We start from the raw sequence: 20,306 nt of genomic DNA on the forward strand, positions 1-20,306 counted from the left end.
AAAGCAAGCACCTAGGAATGCAGACTGTTTCTGTTTCCATGGGTCACTCTCAGGAGCTCAGTGAATTCCAGCGTGGGACTGTGATAGGATGCCGACTGTGCAACAAGTCCGGTCATGAAATTACCTCGCTCCTTAATATTCGTCAATCAACTGTCAGTGGAATTACAACAAAGTGGAAGCAAATGGGAATGACAGCAAGTCATCCAATATAATGTATGAAGAGGCCTCGGTGGAAGACGCTACCTAAGACCAACCCGGCCAGAGCCTGGGAAGGCTGTCTGGGGCTTTATCAGTCCTGCCAGACACAAAGGATTCACAATCCTGCAGGAAAGAGGCCGTCAATCTTCATCCGAGTCGCTGTCTTCTGGCCACGAAAAGCATCTTCCGAAGGTGTAGGTGTGGCGGCCTGAAGTAGCGAGTACTATCTCTAGACCGTCCTCGGAGATCCTCTGCCTCTTCCCACTTACCTGCTCGTCCTCTTCTCTGCTTCTCTTCGTGGATGAGCTGCAGCCTGAGGTTGAAGGAGCGCAATCTTCTGGTCTCTCAGGAACCAAGGATGGATCTTCTTCAAGACTAACAGAAGGGAGTGAGACGGGAGGACAAGAGGGAAGGCGACCGGGAAACCCTACATCACGGAGTCCCTGCCAGAAGTTGACAGGAGGAAAAGGCTGAGCTCTAAAGTCTTCATCTTCCTCTTCATCCTCTTCATCTTCATCCTCTTCTTCCTCGTCTTCAGAATCCCCACACATGGAGCTGTAGCCGGAGTCTTCGCTCATCCACCCGTCGTCCTGCTCGCTGTCCTCATCTTCAGAAGAGTCTGAAAAAGACGCGTCAAACTCACCTCCACCCACGACTCCATACTCACCTCCACCCACGACTCCATACTCACCTCCACCCACGACTCCATACTCACCTTCACCATGTGCAGGACGGCCGATGAGGACGTGGGCACCAACTGAGGGGGAAGCAAATTCAAAGTATGAGGATTTTTCATTCATTTAAACAAAGCAACAATCCAGTTTAAAATGGCCAAGAAGACAGCATATCTATATACCAACTATCGCTGCACTACGTCTGTCACAAAGCCACCAACACACGGGGCTTTTAACAGGAATATCACACATAGTGCTGTTCTGTCTGTCTGTAGGAGGATCAATTCATGCAGCTTTCATGTGACAATAAATTAACTATTAGAATTATTTCAACATGTTAATTTTATTTTTACTTCACCCATATATATTATAATTATAGTTATTTGTTTTGGCTTTATTGAGAGAACAGTGTGAGAGTGAAAGGGGGGAGAGAGGGGGACGACATGCAGAAAGGACCGCCAGGCGGATTATAACTTCCGATATGTGCTGAAGAGTTTGACTTCTGCTGTAGATTCAAAATCAATTGATTTTTGTGATCCGAAACTAAACATAATTGAACATATGAGGCTGTTTATTCTTAAATTACTGAACAGAGATGAAAACGGCATTGAAGTTACTTAAACCAATAATAATATTAATGAATAATAATTAACAATTACTATTATTGTAGCTGTTTATAACATATTATTTATATTGTTATTATAATAACGCAATATAAAATAATATAATATGAATGAATCTAATACAATTACAATATAAATGACTGAAATGATAATAGTGTCATTATTATTATAATATTGAACATATTAAATGTAAATAACCCTAAATATTATTATAATCATCAATAGTGATTACTTTGTGCAAAGACATGTATTCTGCACCAAAGAATAGTGAGGACTTGAGTTTGTGGGACGAAACGATCAGTGGTTTCCGATCAATGTATTAGTGGATGGATTAGATGTCGCAGCTGTGCGTCATTACGCAGTGAAACGTGGCTTCTTTCATCCAAAATGACCACAGCGACCTCTTTACCCCACAACTCATCATCATCACCCCGTCTATCATTTGCAGGTCGCAGCGCGTGCAGGATACGGTGTCATCGTGGAGGCGGCACGCGCACACGCAGTCTCACGCAGTGACGTTCGGCGCGAACATTCCCATCGTTTCCACGGCGCACAACTAAAACGCTCTTTGGGCATTTTATGAAATATGGCCCCAGCGCCATCTTCTTTCACAAATATCATAAGATGCACGTTTTGACGCCTTCAAACCAAAACAACAGTGTTTGTAACCATCACACCTCCTAGTAGACACACGGTTCCCCCGCTATATTTAAGACATGCTGGCCCACAAATAACCATTTTACACGAAGAAAACGTCGCGTGAGTGTCTGGTTTCACCAAATGGTTTTTACACCAATCGTCATGAACTGATGTGAACTTTTCTCCTTCAAACTCCAAAAGTTGCACTGATTTCTGGACTTGGGGCGCTTTTTAAGGTTTTTAGGCTATGAATCAACAAGTATAAAACTAAAATAAATATAAAAGTTGTCTTACCTTCGCGGCCGAGGTCCAGATCCAGGCCCGGAGGATCCTCCTGGATCCGTGGCTCCCGGAGGGCCATCGTCGTCGTCACCGGTCTCTCCTCCCAAAAGTAGCTCGTTGACTATCCTCTACTTCGGTTTAACAAAAAGATGTGTTTTCTCAAGCGGTTTGAAGATGTGTTTTTTTCTCAAGCGTTTGAAACTTTCCACAGTTTGGGTCAACTCTCAGAGTTTATCCAATGTGTGTCTAGTCCAAGTGCAAAAAGAGAACTCCAAATGGTGGACAGCGCTTTTATACCTGCTCTGACTGGTCATAGTTCTGTTTCCATGACGATGACGGATGCGCGTGCGTGCGTGCGTGCGTATGCTTGACCAAATCCGAAATAGACAGAGATTTTTTTTCTCTCATTTTGTCAAATGTATGTTAATTTTCTCGGATTGTTTCGTCATTAATTGTTCAGGACACTCTGACGGGACATCAATCATCTTCTGCCTCGTCATGAAATAACGTTTCTACTTCCTGTCCTCCATAACAACCATGAACACCACACGTAGAAGTACTGATTCAACTTCTCTACTCAAGTGAAAGTACAGGCTCTGAAATGTACCCAATTTAATGTAATACTCTGATAAATATCAGATGTATTTATTTAATTGTTGTCATGGGAATAAGTTACAGATAAAACAGCAGTCGTAATGGTGAGGTTAAAAGTTACATAAATAATAATTTGATATAAATGATTTATGTTTAAAATGGGTGATATTAAAAATATAACTTCTTTAAGAAGAAGTTAAAAAAGTAATTCTTATTACGTTCGTTACGGGTGAGAGTTCATGACCTCGGAGCTACTTACTTCCGGGGAGAAGAAGAAGAAGGAGCAACGTTAAATGGCGTCGAGGCGTTAGTGTTGGACTGTTTGGTGTTGGACTGTGGGTTTCGTCAGTGTCGTGGTTTTGTCCATTTCCTCATCGGACCGTGAACTGTTGTCTGAAAACGCGTTGTGTGGTGGAGTTGGACTTTTCCCTGCCGCGTTTGTGTTTGGAGGACACGAAGCAAGTTCGGCTAAGTTAGCTAGCAGGAGCTAGGCTAACGACACGGTCATTGTCGAGAGGAGACACCGTCTGCGCGGACGGGAGGAGCTTCGCCGGGTCGTCTAGGAGAGTATCGGCGACGAAGGCTGCTTCGCTGCTGCCGAGGGAGACGGAGCTTCGTTGCTGCGAGCTGCTGCGGACGGAGACGGTTGCGACCGCGACGAAGGTGCCGTTCATCAGCTGCGGCCGGGTCCCGCTGATTTCACCGACACACGGAGGTACCGTTATCAAAGGTTTCCATCATGAGCTCCAACTAAAGCGCGCCAACGAAACTAAACTAGAGTGCACTCAAAATTAGATAGTCTGAGGGACAACCTATCACTACCCGGGTTTTTATTGTTTGTTTTTATTAATGGTGAATGTGTTTCTCCTGCGTACTTGTGAATACATTTTTCTAAAATGTATATCCTGTGTTTGTATTATTGCATTGTGTTTTTCCATCAGAGTTTACAGGTCGGAGTGTATTCCCTATAGCCTCTGAACTTTATGGATGAGAGTGAGAATCATATATTACCCTAGACAGTTATTGCTATTTGAGATGTTTCTTTTACCATAAAATATTGAACTAAGGTTAAGGCTTCACTTTAGAGCATAAGGTTGGTTCCTTCATACACGAGCCGGTGGTAAAAGATACATTAAAAAGTATCCCTATGAAGGACATGTCTTGTGTTTTTTTTCAATCATCACAGAAATGACCATCTATAGTTCAGGGCTTATTTCCCCTCTCATATAAACTGAAATTGGTTTTGCAATTATAAACCTATTGAACTGCTCCTGAGATTTGGCTATTGAAACTCAGCTCACCTCTTATGTAGCCTAAAGAGAGCAGACAATTAATATTGTTTACGTTCACATTTTGCTAGGTCCGTTTGTTTCATTTCCTTTGGAAAGGAAAGTGTCAAAGTGTGACCATAAATACACGTAAAAGCAGTGAGGAGGATTATGCAACAAACAAAAAGGTTTCAGCCTTCGAGGGAATACGTAAAACATGTTTAAATTCTCCACCTGCAATGAGACTTAACTAGAGGCCCAAGCTGTTTTTTTACATGCATTTTTTATTTCTCTTTGCTATTTGGGCTTATTGGAACCTAATTAGAATAAAAACTAAGTATCATCTTTTCATATGATGTACTTTTAGAGAAAAATGATGTCCACATATGTGGATTGTTGTTCCGAATTTGCATAAAACACAATTAAGTCACCTTTGTGTAATATAATGAAAAACTATTTATTTCTACTTGAACACAGCAGTTTTATCCCTGATTGCGTTTGCATGTATTAATAACACACACACACATTTTTGAACATGTTTTGAATATCAGAGAGTATTAAGTTAATTATTGTACCAGTTATGTACAGCTCCTTCTCCATCATTCATTGTGCACCTTTGATGGTGGTGAAGAACTATGGAGCTAGAACAGTCTCATAATTCATAAATGCACACAGAAATTCATAAATGCACAAAAAAGATTTACAAATGTATTTGGGGATTTGTATATACATGTGACTCAAAACACAAATACATTTTCAATGCACACACAAATGTTTCATTTCATATGTAAGTAAAAAATATTCACATATAAAAAACAAGATTCATAAACATATTTCCAATGCACACACAAATCTAAAAAAAAATCACAAATACATGAATGTTAAAGTATTTGCAATCTTCATCAAATACGCATTTGGGGCTTGTTACATTCATATATGAACTGTTGGACCTGTATTTACAAAGTGCTTTTAATTTGTAAACCTCCCTGCATTTGTGTGTGAAACTTTTGAGACTCCCCTGACGTGACTCTGATCCACAAATGCGTTTTTTCTAAGAGGAGGTTGTCTGTAGCCAATCAGATGTCTCCCTCCTTTACAGCCAATCACGTGAGTGCGTTGCGTTGGAGGGATATGGGTGCTAGAGCCAGAATCAACCTTATTTCTGGAGATAATTTCCCTTCTTCCTGTGCTCCCTGTCTTTATGCTGTATAGATTAGGTGTACAGTTATATAAATATCTATTTTTCTTTTATAAAGAAGCATTTTATGGAAGTAATTTATTCCCTCATTCTGGGGAAGATGAACCGGTGCGGGCGGAGTTGTGTTTTAGACTTTTGGGGGAGACACTCACGTGATTGGCTGTAAAGGAGGGAGACATCTGATTGGCTACAGACAACCTCCAACAGTTCATATATGAATGTAACAAGCCCCAAATGCGTATTTGATGAAGATTGCAAATACTTTTTTTAGATTTGTGTGTGCATTGGAAATATGTTTATGAATCTTGTTTTTTATATGTGAATATTTTTTACTTACATATGAAATGAAACATATTTGTGTGTGCATTGAAAAATGTATTTGTGTTTTGAGTCACATGTATATACAAATCCCCAAATACATTTGTAAATCTTTTTTGAGCATTTATGAATTTCTGTGTGCATTTATGAATTATGAGACTGTTCTAGCTCCATAAAGAACCGGTCACAATACACTTTTGTGCCACGTTGCAGAGTTTGACACAGACGCTCGATGACTAAGCTTCCCAAACTCAGGCCCTCGGGTTCTTCGACCTTCTGAATCAGTGAATTTGTACCTTGATAGAGCTCAAAGTCAAACACAATGCCATCTGCTGTAGCACAAACAAAGTTCTTTATGCCAACTGGGTTTGGCTTCATTGGCAGGTATTGTCTGCATGGAAAGTAAAAGGTATCATCTGCTCATCAATAGATGCGCAATCAGGTCGATTCAGAGACTTGCAGCCTCGCAGAATCTGATCCAGAAAAGGTCTCGCCTTCCAGAATTTGTCCAACATCCTCAGGTCTTCAGGCACATCACCATCAATTACCACTTTTATTGCTCCCCTCAGTATGAAGAATCTGGCATGCGTGAATCTGTCAGTGATGGCAGTGATTTTCAAGGCTTTGGACCAATACATCCTAATGGTTGGGTATCGGATGCAGGACATCAAAATACAGGCACCAAAAAAGTGGTAAACCTCATGGACTGACATGTTGAGTGGGTCCCCACTCTTAGACAGTGACATAACATTCGAACATTCTGAAATCATTGTCATCAGATCTCTTTCTATGTACTGTTCAAAATAGTGTTGTGGGGTCCAGCCATGTCTGTCCAGATCAGTTTCATCCTGATGCTGATACTCTGTTGGCGTCAATGGAGTAGCCTTCCAGCGTATTCCACGTCCTGCACAACCAGAATCAGAATAAAATAGTATTTATTGCAGTAAGTTACATTTTACCCATGTAAGCAAATGAGGTGTATAATAGGTGCATAAAATACTTGAATCTGTGTGGACGTTTACATGAAATTTGAAGAACTCTTCGTTATGTACGACGGAGTATTAGGGCCAGACTAAAAGAGAAAAAATATATATTTTTTTAAATTACGAGACTAAAGTCATAATATTACGAGAATAAAGTCGTAACATTACGAGAATAAAGTCGTAATATTACCAGAATAAAGTCAGTCTTTATCAAGATCTGACGTGACCAGCTCAACCAAACAGCAGCCTCAGTTTTTTAGCTGCACCAGAGATACTCATTTTCTCATTTACATGTGTGCATGTTTACTAGCATATTAGCTTTTTCGAGGAGCGTCAGTCCATAAGTACACATACGTGTACTTCATGTTTAGCGACATGCTAAGTTCTTATTTTTACACTTTTTAAAAAAATGTGCTTGTCATGACAAATGTACAACACTTCTATAAATATCTAAATAAGTATAAGCCATAAAAAACGACAGGACTTCTTACCTGGTCGATGTTTGTGTATGGAGCTGCCACTTGAATCTTCCCTTGTGTTCGCCGCCAAGTTGAATTTGTACCGTAGCATGTAAGACTCTTCTGACACCACCAGATGCCAGTGTAAGTGCCCACGTACGTGTCCATAACACCCCCAATTCAGCAGCTAACACGGTTGTGGACATAAGAGCTAAAAAGTGCTGTCCACGCATGTGACCGCTAAGCCTTAAGAGGATGATAGCATTTACTTTTACTTTGAAAAAGCTTTTTTTGTGAGAACTTAAAGCAAATCTTGTGCCTTTTTTTTTACTTACTTTGTTGATTTAAAGCATTAAAACTAAATATCCATCCATTATCGGTAACCGCTTATACTGAGCTGACATTGTGTGAAGCCAAGTAAATGATGGATATTTATTTGTTAAACAATTACAGTTTATGCTATCATTATCCATCCTTTATGATATTTTTCTGCTATTTTTGGGGGATTAGTTACTTTTAAATTATAACATTTTGTGTTGCTTAATGTCTTTGCAAAGCAATCAAATAGTCTGATGAAATGAGAGAAATGCAATTTAGATATTAAGTAATACAACCCTGCCACAAATGTCTCCTTGAAGCACTTTAAAATATCCTCAGAGGAACAGTGTATTTGAAATGTATTGTATAATCGCCTCCATAAATCTCAGTTCAACTACTGATGGGGTTCAGGTAAAGAGCAGGAAACACAAAAGACAACATGCAGCTGCACTCTGTTGAAATCAGCAGGAATCAGGCGTTTATCCAAATTTGCCTGAGACTCGAGATGCTTTGCTTACACGGCTTGTTTGAACAATATTCAGTTGTTTGTGTGGTCGTTATATGATTAGGCAAGTCTTGGCAGTAAATACGAAAGACTATTTTACAGTTTCTAACCTTTACATGTAGGGGAGACCAGGGACAGTTGTAACACTTTTTGCAATTTTTAGCAATATATCAAAAACCATTTACACTGGAATAACCAATTTGTTATATTATAAACTTCAATCTGTCAACTGCTGAAATAATGTATTTAAGTGATTTTATGAAATATGTACAGGTTGCAAAATTGATTTTAATACAGTCTGTCCACTGTTACAACCGTCCCAGTGTACAGGGACGGTTGTAACACAAGTCAGGGACGGTTGTAACATGTCTAAAATATACATAATGAATCAATCATATAGTCAAAATGGAAAATATTATTTATCAGTAATGTTATTGTGACTATTAATTTCATGCTTTTAAGTAATGATGACCTTTTTTTCTTACTACATGACAAAAAAGAGGTGAAGCCGTCACATTATAATGCAAGAAAATTATTTAATGGGTAGAACATTTTCATTTCATTCATTTTCATTTCATTCATTTTCGGAAATGATTTAGTAGAACATTTTCATTTCATTCATTTTCATTTCATTCATTTTCTTAAATGATTTAATGGGTAGAACACCTAACACCAAAACAGTTTAAACATGAGCATTCTCAATAACAGAGAGAGGGGAGGTGGGGGGCTCGGTAGGCCTAGTCCGAGTCACAGTTGTGGCACGTGTAAAAATCCCTTCCATCCGTGCAGTCCTTGTGTGCCCAGGCTTTACAGGACCAGCACTGGAGCCAGACCTCCCTTGGCCTGGAGAAGCTCTCCAAGCACACAATGCAAACCTCATTTTCATCATCAGATGAGTCCTGAATCTTCTGCTTCTTTGGTTTGGATTTTTTCTTGTTGCCGAAATTCATTTTTCTTTTAGCTGCAGACCTGTTTTTCTCAGCCTCCAGTTGTTCTTTCACTGGAGTATCTGTCAGGACAGCGGTTTCCCTTCTTTTCCTGCCCTTTGTTGTCTGCTTTCTTGGGCCAGCTTTTGGGTGTGGACGGATGGACACGGGTGCAAACGTTGTGTCCATAGCAGAGGATGATGGCTCAGGCTCAGGCTCAGGCTCGGACACCACACATGGTGTGACAGGGGATGGTGTTCTAAGTGGCATGGAGGATGCCACTGTTGCCGCATTGGGTGAAGGAGTTGTAGGCCTAGAGGAAGATGGAACCTCTGGTGTCACTGCTGGCAGTGGGCGGTCTGTGACTTGGGATGGTGCAAAGTCACTGTCACTGAAAATATTTCTATTTAAAGGCCAAATTCCAGTGCATGCAAACCCTGCCTGAATATTTGCCGGTGATGCAGCACGGGGAAGGGCACTCTTCACAATGCCTGGCAGATCATAGATGGTCATTGTGGCTCCTGGATGAGCTTTCATCCAGCTGTCACAGCAGCTGTATATGAGCCTCTTCAGTGGCCCATATACACTGCGATCCAAGGGCTGCAGCTTATGGGAACAGTGTGGGGGGAATGAGAGGAGGACGATGCCATGGCTCCTGCAAAAATCAATCCCTTCCACAGAAAGGTGGGAGGTATGGTTGTCCAAGATCAGCAGCACTTTGGACTCCAGTGAGGACTTGGTGTGAGTCTGGAAGTGTTTGAGGAAGACCAAAAAGTCCTCCCCTTGCATCCACCCAGACCCATTTGCCGTACCAATACAGCCAGGAGGGCCACTGCTGGTGAAGAAAGGCTGGATTTTTTTTCTGGGGAAGACAAACATTGGTGGGATGGAATTCCCCAAGGCATTCACTGCACAGGCAAGTGTAATAAGTGTCCCCCGTTCTGCAGAGGTGACTGCACCCACTTGTTTGATTCCCTTTCTGGCCACAATTTTTCCAGGGTTTTGCACTGTGGCGATTCCTGTATAGAAAAATATTATTTTATATAGTGCTTTTATTCTGTAATGCTTTTATTTTGTAAGGCTGTAAGCCTCTGGAAGGTATTTCTGAGGGAGATATAGATAATTTCCACCATACCTGTTTCATCCATGTTCCAGATGTCCTGTGCAGCAAATCTGTGTTTTTCCAAGACAGATACCAAGTTATCAAAAAACTTGTTGATGTTTGTCACATTGAAACTTGTAGCCCGTGAGAGGCTTGTAGCCTGAGGGCTTCTTATGGAGAGAGTGGGGTGCCTCTTCAAAAAGGTTGTGAACCAGTCGGCTCCAGCCATCCCCTTCTCTGCCCAGGTTTCGGGGTACCGGCAATTGTAGACCTTTGCCAAATCATAGGCAAACTTCCGGACCTAAATTATATAAATTGTTAGTTTAATACACAACAAATGTACATAGCATAGCCTGCTCTAGCTTAATACATATCTAGCCTACCTCCTTTGGGCTCAACCCATAATATAAATCGGCTGCCTGCACCAGGTAGTCTCTAAGGAGGAGCTCCTGCTCTACTGAGAAAACCCTTTTAGGGGTCCAGTAGCCAACTCTGGGAGGTGCCTTTGATCCCTGGCTCCTCTTTTTGTGAAATCGGTGCAGGGTCACGTGGCAAATGCCATATGATTTGGCCACTCCTCTGACCGACTTTCCCTGTCTGATTTCATCAGAAGCCCTTTCCAGCACAGGAAATGGGACTCCCCTGTCTGTCTTCCTCTCTCTGATGTTTGGCATCACTATCTTCATATAAAAAAAGATTATTACCTCAAAATGTGATTTGATGACATTTTACATTTAATTTGCATGCACAGTGCACATATTACATTGCACATTAAAGGTAGGCTACACTATGCAGTTTTTTTTTGGTTAATTTATCTTAACTTGAATGGTGAATGGTGGCCGTCTCGCTTCCCCCTGGCGTCTGTGAGCGGAATAAACAGCCATGCAACTTTGGGCTAGCGAGAAAACATCAAATAAATTGCCAAAACTGCATAGTTTCCCTTTAATACCAATATCTGCAACTCTATCCCTAACCTTAGCTTGTTTTTAAAATATAAAATAAACTTGGTTGGTGATCCTGGGACGGTTGTAACGGGGCGTTACAACCGTCCCAGTATGACCAAGCATTTTTTCACCTCATGTGAGCTAGCTTGATTGCTACTTTGACACTTGTTAGCCATTTCTATTTTTAGCTTACAACACAGTGATTCTAATAATACTTGTTTGAATTCATAGACATTTGATCTTATAACAGTATCCAAAAAAGTACATCGGAAAGAAAAGTAATTTTTTTTACCTCAAAAACGATCTTTCGTGGATAACTCTGTCAGGAAGTTCCAAATGTGGCTCCTTTGCTAGCAAGACTGGAGGGAAACGAACTGAGCTTGAGCACAGTGGGCCTCATTTATCAAACGAACGTACGACCGAAAACCGTGCGTACAACCATTTCCACGCAAACTTCGGCATTTATCAATTTGGACGTAAGCGGAAGCTGCGATCAGATCTCACATCAGGTCTGAGCTCGTGTACGCAAATTCGAGTCTGTGGATTTGCGGTGCAGCACAGCAAAATCTGGCGTAAAATAATGAACAAACCTCAGCTGTCATTAAGCATAAGCAGTCACACATTTAGAACAGATCAAAACGGATTATTAAAACGAAAACATTTCTTTTAAAGCCCATGTTTTTACTGATACCACTTTCAAAAAATTAAACAATAGGATAAATAGCCTAAGATGACAACTAATTATTACACATTAAAATGTGAAAGAATCATAAATACAAGCAGAAATGTGTGTTTGCAAATTAACTAATGGCAAAAATGTGTAATTGTTTTTGTTTTTGTCCGATGGGTGTGACAGAACTGGAACAAAAATTGAAAGCACCTGTTGAGATAATCATCGTTCCACTGTGGTTGGTCAGATGTTTATTCATTCCCCTATTTAAACAGATGCTTTGACAGTTATCAAGTCTTGATGATGGCAGACTTGCTTATTTTGGAGGAACAATACGCGCGTGTCAGACGTGAGCGCGTTTTCAGGGACCGCAGGGATCTCCTCATGGAGAGTGATGCCTGGTTGATCAGTCGCTTTCGGCTCCCAAGGCATGTGCTTATTGATTTATGCAATAATGTAGCTGCTGGATTAAAGAGAGAAACCAGGCGGTCAAATGCCTTACCTGTACCAGTTCAGGTGCTCGCCACGCTGGGGTTTTTGGCCACCGGGACCTTTCAGCGAGAGGTCGGGGACAGGGCTGGGGTCTCCCAGCCAACGATCAGCAGGACGATGCCAGCAGTGTTGGCTGCCATAAAATCTCTCTCCCGAAGATACATTCGGTTCCCATACAATGATGCCCAGCAAGCTGTGATTAAAAGGCAATTTTATGAGATTGCTGGGTTTCCAAATGTGGTAGGAGCGATTGATTGTACTCATGTGCGTCTGAAGGCACCATCCATGAATGATTACGCATTCATCAATCGCAAAAACTACCACTCCATAAATGTCCAGGTGACTTGTGATGCCAAGCTATCACTTTTAAACGTGGTGGTCAGGTGGCCAGGGGGGACACACGATTCTTTCATTTTCCAAAACAGCTGTGTTGGCGTGCGGCTGCAGGAGGGCGCACTGCAGAGCCAAAGTCATCTCCTCGGTAAGTGGCTACCCTCGATAAATTGCATTACACTAAACAAGGTATCGGATGATTAACATTTTGGTATGGTTCTTCTAGGTGACAAGGGTTATCCTCTAACGGAATACCTCATAACCCCGCTGGCAAACCCCGCTACAGAGCAGGAACGCAGGTTCAACAGTGCGCGCACACGGGTCACAGTCGAGCGCTGCTTCGGGTTGCTGAAGGGCAGGTGGCTCTGTCTCGGACCTGCAGTGGGAATGCTGCTGTATACCCCAGACAAAGTGTGCGATATCATTTTGGCCTGTTCAGTTTTGCACAACATTGCACTGGTGAATGGAGTGCCCTTCGATGTGCCGGCGCAGCCGGATGAGCCCATGCCCATGGAGCCGTGGCCCGCACAGCCTCCACAGCGGGCTATACGGAGGAGACAGGACCTCATTTGTCGCTTTTAAAACGTAAAGTATACCTTAAACTCTTGCAAATGCTCTGCAGTATGAATCAGTAATGTGAAGTATTGTTGGTGGAATTGGCTAAAGGCATACTAAACACAGACAACATTTAGTCATTTAAACATTTTATTATGGCTTTTTTAGAGTTTCATTGATTTCTTTTAGTGTCTCATTAATTGCGTCAAGTGCGCCGACGACTGAGGCCAATAACCTGCATATCTCCCCTTGTCTCTCCAGGACCTCTGCCGTGATCAGGTTCGGTCTGGGCGCAGCACGGGGGGCCGAGGGCACACGCTCACACTCGGCAGTAGTGGGACTGCTCTGGGGAGCAGATCTGGCTGACATCATGCTGGTGCCTGGCTCTGAAATATTTAATGCAATAAAAATGTCACCCATGTAACATGTGTAAGCCTAATTATTTGTAAGAAATGGTGTACAGTCTGATTTTTTTAATGCAAGCAAAAGGGGGTTGTTGGTTACCATTCTGCTCTGGGTCTGCTGCGAGTGCGTCTGTGTCACCTCCACCACTTATGCCACAGATCGACTCCGACCCAATTAAGGAGGCAATTTTTTCCTCCGTCCCCGTCAAGATCAGGCTGGAGTCTGTTTGGCCTCCTCCAGTCTGTTTGGCCTCCTCCAGTCTGCCTGATGTTAAGACTAAGTTATTGAGAATTATATTCAAACCTCAGCTGGAGTCCGTTCCTCTACGGCAACGCTGTTGACTGCCTCCGTTATCTTTTTCCAGACAGCGTTTTTGTGAGCCCCTTTTATGCCACCCTTCAGGCTGCCAAAAAGCACTGTCTTGTTGTGTTCCACCTCCGATGTCAGGATGCCGATCTCCGTGTCAGAAAAGTTTCTTTTCTTACCCATGTTTCGTCTCTCCATGTTTGACCTCAGTGGGCGAGGCCTCCGAAACAGGAATATTTATGGGCGTAACATGTTAATGACGATCGAATTCAGCCGCCGCATTTATCAAGGCCCGCTCATTCGTACGCTGAGATTGGTCAGATACGAACGTTTCATAAATCGCACGTGTGTCCTGTCGTAAGACCAAATCTGCGCTCAGATCTGCGCCCGTTTTCCCGCAAGATTGATAAATGAGGCCCAGTGAGTGTCATCACTCTAGCTTGTTTCTGATTGGAGGAATTCAAGGTGTTACAACCGTCCCTGGTCTCCCCTATGTACATGGTCATAGGTTCTCAAAGTATTACCTTTTTTTTTTTAATTAACGATATTGTGGCTTCTTAGGACTGTTTTCCACATTTATACCCTGATTTTTTAAACCACCTCTTCCATTTTTATTTGACTGTTTTTGACCAACTCTACTATGACTTTTTAACCTACTTTACTATGAATTCTTTGACATAGAACTTGTATGACCTTTTGACATATTATACTGTGACTATAATACTCTTCATGGATTGTTTCAAAATTCTATACTTTAACTTTTTTTAGACACAATACAATGACTTTATGAATTTATTTGACATACTTTAATATCGATTTTTAATGGAATACTATGCAATGACTCTTATAAGACTTCTTTCAACATAATATATCACAACTTTGTTGTCTTGCAATCTTTTTACACCATTGATTTCTGAAGCCATATTATACTACGACTCTTCTATAACATTTCTTGACAAAATATACTATGATTTTTTGTATTACTTTTATCATCATACTATACTACCACTTTTTTTCAAGATGCTACACACTGACTTTTTGAGAAGTACTATTCTGTGATTTTTCCCCCACATACAATACAATGTCTATTTCATGAGTATTTGACATACTACAACTTGTTTGACATACTATGGATATGAATATGCATGCATTTGTTATAGATTTTTCAATAATGCATACAAATGGTCTGTCTCCTTAATTTCTGAGCAGAGATGCAAAGAGGTTGTTCGATTAAATTCAAAAAACTTTATTTATCCCCGAGGACAATAACAGGCACACAGAGTAGCTGTACAACAATAAATGGTGACACAAAACAAAGCAATACAGATTGAGATGATGTATACAGATTTACACAGACAGACATCTACTAGAAAATAAATAATAATAAAAAATAACCAAGACAAAGAACATAGAGCAAAAGTAGACTATGCTGCTAATCGTCTGATAGCATTTGTACTGTGCATGGTCGAGAGCAATCATTTCTAACATTGTGTGTGTGTGTGTGTGTGTGTGTGTGTGTGTGTGTGTGTGTGTGTGTGTGTGTGTGTGTGTGTGTGTGTGTGTGTGTGCGCGCGCATGCGTGCGTGCGTGCGTGTGTGTGAGAGAAAGGAGCTTCCCAAAAACAACAAAAGCGTCCTCTGTGCTGGTCGGGAGCCGCCTCACCCTTTGGCTGGTGGGTGAGGCGGGTGGTGTCGGGGGATGGGCGGAGGGGCAGGGAGGTTGGAATGGCACACACTGGGTCTCGGGCTCACGAAGGTAGGGGAGTAGTTCAGGGTCTGCTGTGGTGCTGGGTCTTCGTTGGTTGATGTCTTGGTTGACGTCCATTCTCAGCTGCCCAGGAGAGCCAAAACCATAGAGGAGTCCTGACCTATGAACCAGAACCACCAGAGATGAAAACCCATGAACTCAACTATACAACATTTACATGGTTATTAGCTAGAGTGTTGAATATGGCCACTAATTATGGAATTATATTATAAACAATGGAATACTATTCTAGAAGGCTCCTATAATAAATACAATCCACTGATATAAAGTTAACTGTTATGTCATTACTGGTAGTGAGATTAGTCTCTGGAGGAGAATACTCACTCAGACCACTGGTCCTGTAGTCCTCATCCTTCTCATCTGGTCCTGTAGTCCTCCATCCTCCTCATCTGGTCCTGTAGTCCTCCATCCTCCTCATCTGGTCCTGTAGTCCTCCATCCTCGTCTGGTCCTGCAGTCCTCCATCCTTCTCATCTGGTCCTGCAGTCCTCCATCCTTCTCATCTGGTCCTGCAGTCCTCCATCCTCCTCATCTGGTCCTGTAGTCCTCCATCCTCCTCATCTGGTCCTGCAGTCCTCCATCCTTCTCGTCTGGTCCTGTAGTCCTCCATCCTCCTCATCTGGTCCTGTAGTTCTCCATCCTCCTCATCTGGTCCTGGAAGGTGAGCCTAGGTCTGCTCCTGAAATGATATTATAAACAATGGAATACTATTCTAGAAGGCTCCTATAATAAATACAATCCACTGATATAAAGTTAACTGTTATGTCATTACTGGTACTGAGATTAGTCTCTGGAGGAGAATACTCACTCGGACCACTGGTCCTGTAGTCCTCCATCCTCCTCACCTGGTCCGGTAGTCCTCCTGCCTTCTCATCTGGTCCTGTAGTCCTCCATCCTTCTCATCTGGTCCTGTAGTCCTCCATCCTCCTCATCTGGTCCTGTAGTCCTCCATCCTCCTCATCTGGTCCTGTAGTCCTCCATCCTCCTCATCTGGTCCTGTAGTCCTCCATCCTCCTCATCTGGTCCTGTAGTCCTCATCCTCCTCATCTGGTCCTGTAGTCCTCCACATGGTCTCTTCTTGTTGGGAGGCTGGTGCAGTGGGTATCATCCTGAAGGTCTGCTGCTGCCATCAATACCTAAGTAAAAGAGACTTGGAGACTTTTCTTCAGGTCAGTAATTATGACCGTACCTCTGTCAGGAACAGCCACCAACACCTAACTTAAAACAATAAAAAGACAGAGTGAGTAAAACAATCTTTGAATAACTTGTAAATGTGACTTTACTGAGACTTGTGTTACTGCTGTAATTAAATGTTGACTTACCCTTGTCTTGCAGCCATCTAGAATTTAAACACTAAAACACATAACACAATAACAATAACAACCATTCATTGTGAACTTACCTCTGGTATCTGCATCTAGCATCGTCGGCTATGACTCAGAAGGTAAATAATTAGAAAAAAACACATAATATTGCCATGAAATCAGGTGTTCCAATCACTTCCATGGCCACAGGTGTACAAAGCAAGCACCTAGGAATGCAGACTGTTTCTGTTTCCATGGGTCACTCTCAGAAGCTCAGTGAATTCCAGCGTGGGACTGTGATAGGATGCCGACTGTGCAACAAGTCCGGTCATGAAATTACCTCGCTCCTTAATATTAGTCAGTCAACTGTCAGTGGGATTACAACAAAGTGGAAGCAAATGGGAATGACAGCAACTCATCCAATATAATAGTATGAAGAGGCCTCGGTGGAAGACGCTACCTATGACCAACCCGGCCAGAGCCTGGGAAGGCTGTCTGGGGCTTTATCAGTCCTGCCAGACACAAAGGATTCACAATCCTGCAGGAAAGAGGCCGTCAATCTTCATCCGAGTCGCTGTCTTCTGGCCACGAAAAGCATCTTCCGAAGGTGTAGGTGTGGCGGCCTGAAGTAGCGAGTACTATCTCTAGACCGTCCTCGGAGATCCTCTGCCTCTTCCCACTTACCTGCTCGTCCTCTTCTCTGCTTCTCTTCGTGGATGAGCTGCAGCCTGAGGTTGAAGGAGCGCAATCTTCTGGTCTCTCAGGAACCAAGGATGGATCTTCTTCAAGACTAACAGAAGGGAGTGAGACGGGAGGACAAGAGGGAAGGCGACCGGGAAACCCTACATCACGGAGTCCCTGCCAGAAGTTGACAGGAGGAAAAGGCTGAGCTCTAAAGTCTTCATCTTCCTCTTCATCCTCTTCATCTTCATCCTCTTCTTCCTCGTCTTCAGAATCCCCACACATGGAGCTGTAGCCGGAGTCTTCGCTCATCCACTCGTCGTCCTGCTCGCTGTCCTCATCTTCAGAAGAGTCTGAAAAAGACGCGTCAAACTCACCTCCACCCACGACTCCATACTCACCTCCACCCACGACTCCATACTCACCTCCACCCACGACTCCATACTCACCTCCACCCACGACCTCATACTCGCCTCCACCCACGACTCCATACTCACCTCCACCCACGACTCCATACTCACCTCCACCCACGACTCCATACTCACCTCCACCCACGACTCCATACTCACCTTCACCATGTGCAGGACGGCCGATGAGGACGTGGGCACCAACTGAGGGGGAAGCAAATTCAAAGTATAAGGATTTTTCATTCATTTAAACAAAGCAACAATCCAGTTTAAAATCGCCAAGAAGACAGCATATCTATATACCAACTATCGCTGCACTACGTCTGTCACAAAGCCACCAACACACGGGGCTTTTAACAGGAATATCACACATAGTGCTGTTCTGTCTGTCTGAAGGAGGATCAATTCATGCAGCTTTCATGTGACAATTAATTAACTATTAGAATTATTTCAACATGTTAATTTTTTTTTTACTTCACCCATACATATTATAATTATAGTTATTTGTTTTGGCTTTATTGAGAGAACAGTGTGAGAGTGAAAAGGGGGAGAGAGGGGGACGACATGCAGAAAGGACCGCCAGGCGGATTATAACTTTCCATATGTGCTGAAGAGTTTGACTTGTGCTGTAGATTCAAAATCAATTGATTTTTGTGATCAGAAACTAAACATAATTGAACATATGAGGCTGTTTATTCTTAAATTACTGAACAGATGAAAACGGCATTGAAGTTACTTAAACCAATAATAATATTAATTAATAATAATCAACAATTACTATTTTTGTAGCTGTTTATAACATATTATTTATATTGTTATTATAATAACGCAATATAAAATAATATAATATGAATTAATCTAATACAATTACAATATAAATGACTGAAATGATAATAGTGTCATTATTATTATTATAATATTGAACATATTAAATGTAAATAACCAAAATAATTTTACAAATATTATAATCATCAATAGTGATTACTTTGTGCAAAGACATGTATTCTGCACCAAAGAATAGTGAGGACTTGAGTTTGTGGGACGAAACGATCAGTGGTTTCCGATCAATGTATTAGTGGATGGATTAGATGTCGCAGCTGTGCGTCATTACGCAGTGAAACGTGGCTTCTTTCATCCAAAATGACCACAGCGACCTCTTTACCCCACAACTCATCATCATCACCCCGTCTATCATTTGCAGGTCGCAGCGCGTGCAGGATACGGTGTCATCGTGGAGGCGGCACGCGCACACGCAGTCTCACGCAGTGACGTTCGACCGAACATCCCATCGTTTCCACGGCGCACAACTAAAACGCTCTTTGGGCATTTTATGAAATATGGCCCCAGCGCCATCTTCTTTCACAAATCTCATAAGATGCACGTTTTGACGCCTTCAAACCAAAACAACAGTGTTTGTAACCATCACACCTCCTAGTAGACACACGGTTCCCCCGCTATATTTAAGACATGCTGGCCCACAAATAACCATTTTACACGAAGAAAACGTCGCGTGAGTGTCTGGTTTCACCAAATGGTTTTTACACCAATCGTCATGAACTGATGTGAACTTTTCTCCTTCAAACTCCAAAAGTTGCACTGATTTCTGGACTTGGGGCGCTTTTTAAGGTTTTTAGGCTATGAATCAACAAGTATAACACTAAAATAAATATAAAAGTTGTCTTACCATCACGGCCGAGGTCCAGATCCAGGCCCGGAGGATCCTCCTGGATCCGTGGCTCCCGGAGGGCCATCGTCGTCGTCACCGGTCTCTCCTCCCAAAAGTAGCTCGTTGACTATCCTCTACTTCGGTTTAACAAAAAGATGTGTTTTCTCAAGCGGTTTGAAGATGTGTTGTTTTCTCAAGCGTTTGAAACTTTCCACAGTTTGGGTCAACTCTCAGAGTTTATCCAATGTGTGTCTAGTCCAAGTGCAAAAAGAGAACTCCAAATGGTGGACAGCGCTTTTATACCTGCTCTGACTGGTCATAGTTCTGTTTCCATGACGATGACTGATGCGCGTGCGTGCGTGCGTGCGTGCGTGCGTATGCTTGAGCAAATCCGAAACAGACAGAGATTTTTTTTTCTCACATATTTTGTCAAATGTATGTTAATTTTCTGGGATTGTTTCGTCATTAATTGTTCAGGACACTCTGACGGGACATCAATCATCTTCTGCCTCGTCATGAAATAACGTTTCTACTTCCTGTCCTCCATAACAACCATGAACACCACACGTAGAAGTACTGATTCAACTTCTCTACTCAAGTGAAAGTACAGGCTCTGAAATGTACCCAATTTAAAAAGTATCCCTATGAAGGACGTGTCTTGTGTGTGTAGCCCGGCAGTCTGAACAGCCAT

The sequence above is a fragment of the Eutrigla gurnardus genome, assembly GCF_963514095.1.
Source record: "Eutrigla gurnardus genome assembly, chromosome: 1".
Lineage (NCBI taxonomy): Eukaryota > Metazoa > Chordata > Actinopteri > Perciformes > Triglidae > Eutrigla > Eutrigla gurnardus.